Here is a 7,698-nt window from a genome sequence, read left to right on the forward strand (position 1 = left end):
TAAACCAGCAAAGGACCAGTATAAACCAGCAAAGGACCAGCTTAAACCAGCAAAGGACCAGAGTAAACCAGCAAAGGACCAGTATAAACCAGCAAAGGACCAGCTTAAACCAGCAAAGGACCAGCATAAACCAGCAAAGGACCAGTATAAACCAGCAAAGGACCAGTATAAACCAGCAAAGGACCAGCTTAAACCAGCAAAGGACCAGAGTAAACCAGCAAAGGACCAGTATAAACCAGCAAAGGACCAGCTTAAACCAGCAAAGGACCAGCATAAACCAGCAAAGGACTAGCATAAACCTGCAAAAGGACCAGCGTAAACCAGCAAAGGACCAGAGTAAACCAGCAAAGGACCAGTATAAACCAGCAAAGGACCAGCTTAAACCAGCAAAGGACCAGAGTAAACCAGCAAAGGACCAGTATAAACCAGCAAAGGACCATCTTAAACCAGCAAAGGACCAGTATAAACCAGCAAAGGACCAGCTTAAACCAGCAAAGGACCAGTATAAACCAGCAAAGGACCAGTTTAAACCAGCAAAGGACCAGTTTAAACTAGCACACCAGCATCAAAACATACTTAACCAGCATATGCTGTTTTTTTCAACAGGGTAGTCATGTTTTGGATACATAATATAAATGATCTTCAACTCTGTTAGTTAGTGTCCCTTACAAAAATGTGTAAGGGATTAATAATTGCTTTTTCCCATTTTTTCATGCATGCTTCCTTCCTAAGTAGGCCTCATATTTGGCCTCCATATACAGTATGTGGCTCTATCTAGGCCTAATTTACATGGCAACATTTTAAGTTTGTATGTTTATATCATAGAATATAAATACTCATTTCCTCTTTTTTAATTATTGTTACAGCTTTCGGTTTTAGCAGGAAGAAAAAGTCCCTTAAGTTCTACTGAAGTGTTTGATGTCAGGCATCATGATGGCATGCAGTGACCCGTATTTTCCACCAGAGTCTGCTATTGTTCCTCTCAACCTGAATCCCCGGTCTGTACACATTCTCTAATAAGAACAGGCGGCTGTGAGCTTTGAAGGCGAAATCCACAGCGCAAGTCGCCAATCAAACAACCCGGTCAGACAAACACACACACAGAGAGAGGGAGGAAAGAGCGTGCGTCTCATATGGATTAACAGAGACGCGCTTGTGATTTGGCCCTGATCAATGCACGATCTTCTGCCACTGGACACCGGAAACGGCCGTCTGATCACCATCTATCAAAGAACAACGATTGAGCCTGAGAATAAACGAAAAGGACTATGACACTGGCGCTGGAGAGGCCGTGTACACGGTATGTGATGTGCTCTTTCCTTCACTATATCTGTGACAAACGCTTCGTATTTATATACGACCAGCTGTTTTGCGCAGTGACTGTAAATTTTCCTGAAATCTTTGTGTTGGATTGAGCTTCTCTCGACCTGAGAACGAAACACTCTAGCGCTGCTCTAAATCTAACATTTAAGAGCTGGTTGAAACATTCAGAGGCGTTTGACCGCCGCAGTTTTGCTCATAATATCGCATGTTTCTATTTCAAAACGACTCGGTAGATATCGACTTGGCAAGTTTGGGCTCCTGACCTCAAACATATATTATTTTTAAAAGACGTTTGTTTAATAATACACTCTTATGGATGAAATGTGTATCAAAACAGAGGGAACGTTTGGTTAGATAAGATTACTCTTATTATTATATTGTTGTTGGTTTTGTTATTTAAAAAAGAAATACTATTTAAAAAATGATTCTATGCAACGATATTGCATGTTTTTTCTAATTATATAAAAAAATCTCTTTACTGCATATGACATTAAGTTATAGTCATCAAAATGAGTATATATAATCACATATATAGTATAAATATATAAAATACATATCGTAAATAAGTATAATTTAAGTTACAATGCATTAAATTACAGTTAAATCAGAAAACTAAAAATGCTTGGTTTATATACTATATATAAAGTTTATATAGGATATCATTGAATAACGAGCCTTGTTTATAACCATAAGAAAAATAAGAACAAATCTTGGCAAAAGTACTGTGCTTGCGCTCATAAAACAAATAATGCAGACTTTTTGGAAAATGCATACAGTAAGCATCACAAGCTTTATGACGCACCTCAAGCTTTAATTTATGTGAGTCTTAACTGTATTTTACAGTCAAGTGTTTGCATTGATTATACTGACTCACACAAAATGTTCTCAATGAGGTTTATGCAACTCAAAGCACAGGAAAGATAGATGTTTACACTCCCATACAGTGTTTTGATGCATAAAAGTACATGTATTTGACACAGTGACCGCAATTTGGGTTTAGTCTCTGTCAATTTGATTCAAAATTCCGCTTGTTTCTGAATCACCATGGTGCACTGGCTGCACTAATGTTTTGTAGTGCTTTGTGACTAAGAGAGAAAATGTTATTCATCACCTTTGATTAAAACCTTGTTTTCTTTCTTCCCCTGCATGAGCACAGTGTTGTATTTTAGTCTGCATTCTGGAATCAGCCTCAGACAATTACCTGTTTCAGGTCTTTCAGTGTGCGAAATATCACATATTGTATTTCTGAAACCACCCGTGCACCAAGACCTGTCAGACAGGGTAAAAAGCAACAGTTTTATCAGTTTAAACCACATAGAACCAGAACCGTGGTTTATGAACTCTAAAGATGTTGTCCAGGCGCTTGCTTCGCAACAGGTCAGATGCGCCATGCGTTTGGTTGAGTCGGCATCCTTTGGGATTTGCGGTTTCTGAGTTTGGCCCTTTTCATCTCTGTTTCCGTTTTTGCTAAATTGGAAGTCTCGTGTTAACAGTTTTTATGTCATTTGAAGTTTGCTTGTATTTGTGTCAAATGTCAATGCTGATTTTCCTCTGACTTGGATGCCACAGAAGCTGAATGTTACCTCATTGGCTGATCGCAGGCTAGCTCACCACCATCTGCCTGTCAGATCGCAGCAGAGTCGGCTAGTCTAGAGGTCTTTGAACCAATATTAGGGTGGGAACGCCACAGGAAGAGAGGCGTATTGATGATGGAAGACCCCAGCATACGGTGCACAAGCCCTGATCAGCTGGAACTAGCATAAGCGAACACCCTAGGCATGGAGTGAGCTGTGTGATATTTGTTGTTGGGTGGGTGTGTTGGGGGAGGGGTGTATATGGGGGACAGGGATGACAGCGGTCTCTTTGTCTTTGGTTCCCCGAGCCGTGTGAACGTGTCTGAGTCGGCCCTGCCTCACGTGACGCGGCTGCCCTCACTCCTCCCTGTCCTTTGTTCGGCCAATCTGGGAGCCACCCCTGATTGAATGGGATTATATCCCAGCAGGGGATTGATTCCGGGGGCCTGTATCTGGCTGGCCTGGGGTCCCTGTGAAACAATGCAGATCCACCCTCCTTGCCACCCCTCCTGTCTTGCTGCACCCCTCCGGCCAAAGCTCAGTCATGAGACTCTGCATAGGAAGCCTACGGGAGGCCGATGTTCCTGGGAATGGAGGACAGCCCCAAAAAGGCAGTCTAGAAGGAGATGCATTGATGTTGGTGCAGTCCATCTGTTGGTGCCTGAGAACGCTGTTTACAAACACATCTGGTTTTTCAGAAGTGTTTTTGCACAAGAATGTTTACGTGCATAACTGACCGGAAGATGACTCTAACACTATGTCCTAAGCAGGCGTGTTTGTCCATGTTAATCCCAAGTTTTGTTGTGAACATTTATGTTCACAACAAACGTTGAGCAATAGGCCATTTTATTGGTTGTTTAGTTTGTATTTCTGCGTTTCTGACACAATCAAGGACCAGAAAGGTAGTAAGGACATCGATGAAATAGTCCATGTAACATCAGTGGTTCAACTATAATTTTATGAAGCTGCGAGAATACTTTTTGTATGCAAAGAAAACAAAAATTATGACTTTAATGAACAGTTTCTTCTCTTTTGTGTCAGAGAAGAAACTTTGAAATCAGTTGAAATCAAACGTTTATATACACCTTGCAGAATCTGCAAAATGTTCAATATTTTACCAAAATAAGAGGGATTATGCAAAATGCATGTTATTTTCTATTTAGTACTGACCTAAATAAGATATTTCAAATAAAATACATTTACATATAGTATACAAGAGAAAATAAATTGAATTTATAGAAATTACCCCGTTCAAAAGTTTACATACACTTGATTCTTAATACTGTGTTGTTATATGGATGAGCCACAGCTGTGTTTTTTTGTTTAGTGATAGTTATTCGCTGTTTATGAATCCCCTGTTTGTCCTGAACTGTTGAACTGTCCGCTGTTCTTTAGAAAAATCCTTCAGGTCCCACAAATTCTTTGTTTTTTTTCAGCATTTTTGTGAATTTGAACCCTTTCCAACAATGACTGTATGATTTTGAGATCAATCTTTTCACACTGAGGACAACTAAGGGACTCATATGCAACTATTACAGAAGGTTCAAACGCTTCACTGATGCTCCAGAAGGAAAAACCATGCATTAAAAGCCAGGGGTGAAAACTTTTGAACAGAATGAAGATGTGTACATTTTTCTAATTTTGCCTAAATATATATTTTTTCATTTAGTACTGCCCTTCAGAACCTAGAAGATACTTATATGTTTCCCAGAAGACAAAATAAGTCAAATTTACCCTGATCTTCAAATTCAAAAAGTTGTAACCCCCCAGCTCTTAATGTATTGTGTTTTCTTCTAAAGCATCAGTGAGTGTTTGAACCTCTGTAGTAGTTGCATATGAGTCTTTCAGTTGTCCTCGGTGAACAGTCATACAGTCATTGTTAGACATTCAGGTAACAACACAGTATTAAGAAACAAGTGTATGTAAACTTTTGAACGGGGTGATTTTTATAAATTCAACTAGTATTTTCTCTTGTGGAATATATGTAAACGTCTTTTATGTGAAATATCTTATTCAGGTCAGTACTAAATAAAAAATAACATGCATTTTGAATGATCCCTCTTATTTTGGTAAAATAATTAACATTTAGCGGATTCTGCAAAGTGTATGTAAACTTTTGATTTCAACTGTATGTTAAGCATCAAATAAGTTCTGACTGGCTGTGATTGTGAGGCATCAAGCAGCATTTCACTATCAGTGTAGAAAGACAGATGATTTTCTGTAAACGTGTCACATCACACCTGGTTTGAAAACAGTGTGATGTGCTTAGTCCTCTTTGTTTACACTGATCTCCATATGTACACATGTTCAGCCCAGCAGAAACTAAACAAGTCACTGGATGAGTTGCTGATGGAAGGCCTAAAACTCACAGCCAGGTCGCTGCTTCCATCTCCTTTGTTGATCTGGAAAACACATTTTGTTTATTTTACTTCATTTATTCAGATGAAGATGGCCAGAGATGACCAGAGGCATGTGGGTTTTCACATTTTTTGGGATGCTAAATGGGGTCAAAATGTGGAGCGATGGACAGGTCCAGCAATGTCTGTCAAACAGATGCCTTTCTGCTTCCTCTTCGGTCTTTTGTTCCGGTGCCAATCTTCTAGTGTAGGGTGTGAGAATTTCCTACAGTTGTGTTTGTAAGAGGAGGAAACAGACCCCCTACCACCGTTGACACATTATGAAGGAAACAACAGGTCACAGATTGCCATGAAATTAAAGAAAAAGTTCACCTAAAAATGAAAATATGAAAGTCCAGTGATGTTGTTATGGACCCCATTGACTTTAATTATATGGACAAAAATAATTTTCGTTTGTGTTCTGAAGTCTTACAGATTTGGAATGACATGAGAGTGTGTAAATGATGACAGAACTGTCATTTTGAACCTCTTAGTTTAGTCACGGTCCATATAACTTTATACAAAGTGGTATACTTTTTTGTAACTATTACCGTTCTTGCAGAAAATCAGTCGTTTGACCTTAGACCTTCCAAGCTGAACCTGTTTGCCATTGTGCAGAACTAGATGACCATCAAGCCCAATGGTTGAGTGTCTCTATAGGGCGGCAGCTGTGTCATGGCACATGTTACGAGGCTGATTGAATGCTAAATCCATTTGAGCAGCACTCAGCAGGTCTTCAGGTCGATTTGAATTCGAAGCTTAGCATCTGTCCAGCTGTGACTCCCCAGGAACAGCCTCTTAATATGGCACATCAGTCTCCTTCTAGGAGAGAGAACGGCTTCCCCCCACTGCGGAGGACTTGTTGTGCTGCAGAAGAACCTGCGTTGCACTGATGACTGTGCTGAAAAATAAAGATCAGCTTGGCTCTGTCTTTTGCTGAGCAAGCACAGACAATAAGAGCCAGATGATCAGAGGCAAAGACAATCAAAGTCAGAGTCACACATGTGCACTACTTTCTAGCATCTGGCACTTTGATCCATAAATAGTTCAAGAGCTTTATTAGTTGAATGGTTCTGTCTTTTTGTAATTATTTGCTTAGCCATTTGTATATACTAGAATTGCTTGCTGTATCTGTACTATATTAGCTGATATTGAAGATTTTTACATTTAGTGGTGTCTTGGACAAGAAAGATAGGATGTTTAATTGTTCAGACCGGTTTCCCATATTCTTGAGTTTACATTACTTTTACCTCTCACAGAAACACATATGATTTAAAAACACTGTTAAATTTAATGTTGAGGAGAGGTTTGCTGTAGTGATTGACCACAATACAATGTCCGTTTCTAAATGTACTAATCCAAGTAAATTGTGCACTCAATTATCTATTTTGTTCCCTTTGGTTTTGCGTAAATTGCGTTCACGATTTACTAATTCGTTCCCTCGGTTTACTAAATCATACGCTTGATTTACTAATTCGTTCCCTCATTTTAAGTTAATTGTCCACACAATTTACTAATTTGTTCCATCAGTTTACTAAATCGTACACTCTATTTACTCATTTATTTTTTCGATTAAAGGAAACTGTGCCCACGATTTACTAATTTGCTCCTTTGGTTTACAAAATCCTGCGATCGCTTTACTAATTTGTTTCTCGTTTTAAGGAAATTGTGTTCACGATTTACTAATTTGTTCCCTCAGTTTACTAAATCGTACACTTGATTTACTCATTCGTTCCCTCGTTTTAAGGAAACTGTGCCCACGATTTACTAATTCGTTCCCTCGGTTAAAAATTGTGCGCTTGATTTACTATTTCGTTCCCTTGGTTTTTGTGCACTTAATTTACTAATTCGTTCCCTCGTTTTAAGGAAGTTGTGTGCTCAATTTACTAATTTGTTCTCTTGTTTTAAGGAAATCGTGGCCATGATTTACTAATTTATTCTCTCGTTTAAGGAAGTTGTGCTTATGATTTCCTGAATTGTTTACTATGTTTATTCATGTGCTTGATTTACTAATTTGTTCCCTCATTTTAAGGAAATCGTGCTCACAATTTACTAATTTGTTTCCTCGTTTTAAGTAAATTGTATTCACAATTTACTAATTTATTCCCTCAGTTTACTAAATTCTGTGCTCAATTTACTAATTAGTTTCCTTGTTTTAAGGAAATCGTGCTCACAATTTACTAATTTGTTTCCTCGTTTTAAGTAAATTGTATTCACAATTTACTAATTTATTCCCTCAGTTTACTAAATTCTGTGCTCAATTTACTAATTAGTTTCCTTGTTTTAAGGAAATCGTGCTCACAATTTACTAATTTGTTTCCTCGTTTTAAGTAAATTGTATTCACAATTTACTAATTTATTCCCTCAGTTTACTAAATTCTGTGCTCAATTTACTAATTAGTTTC

General features: G+C 38.4%; 1 protein-coding gene across 1 annotated transcript in view; it reads left to right on the plus strand.

Moving 5' to 3' along the window:
- The first annotated feature begins 1,065 nt into the window (after positions 1 to 1,065).
- The window catches only part of pik3c2b (phosphatidylinositol-4-phosphate 3-kinase, catalytic subunit type 2 beta), a 63,346-nt gene continuing 56,713 nt past the window's right edge, over positions 1,066 to 7,698 (plus strand). The window contains exon 1 of the mRNA XM_073825379.1: positions 1,066 to 1,300. The gene's annotated coding sequence lies outside the window, so the exon portion shown is untranslated. The remainder of the gene's footprint in view (positions 1,301 to 7,698) is intronic.

This window comes from Garra rufa, chromosome 20 (genome assembly GCF_049309525.1).
Source record: "Garra rufa chromosome 20, GarRuf1.0, whole genome shotgun sequence".
NCBI classification, from domain to species: Eukaryota; Metazoa; Chordata; class Actinopteri; order Cypriniformes; family Cyprinidae; genus Garra; species Garra rufa.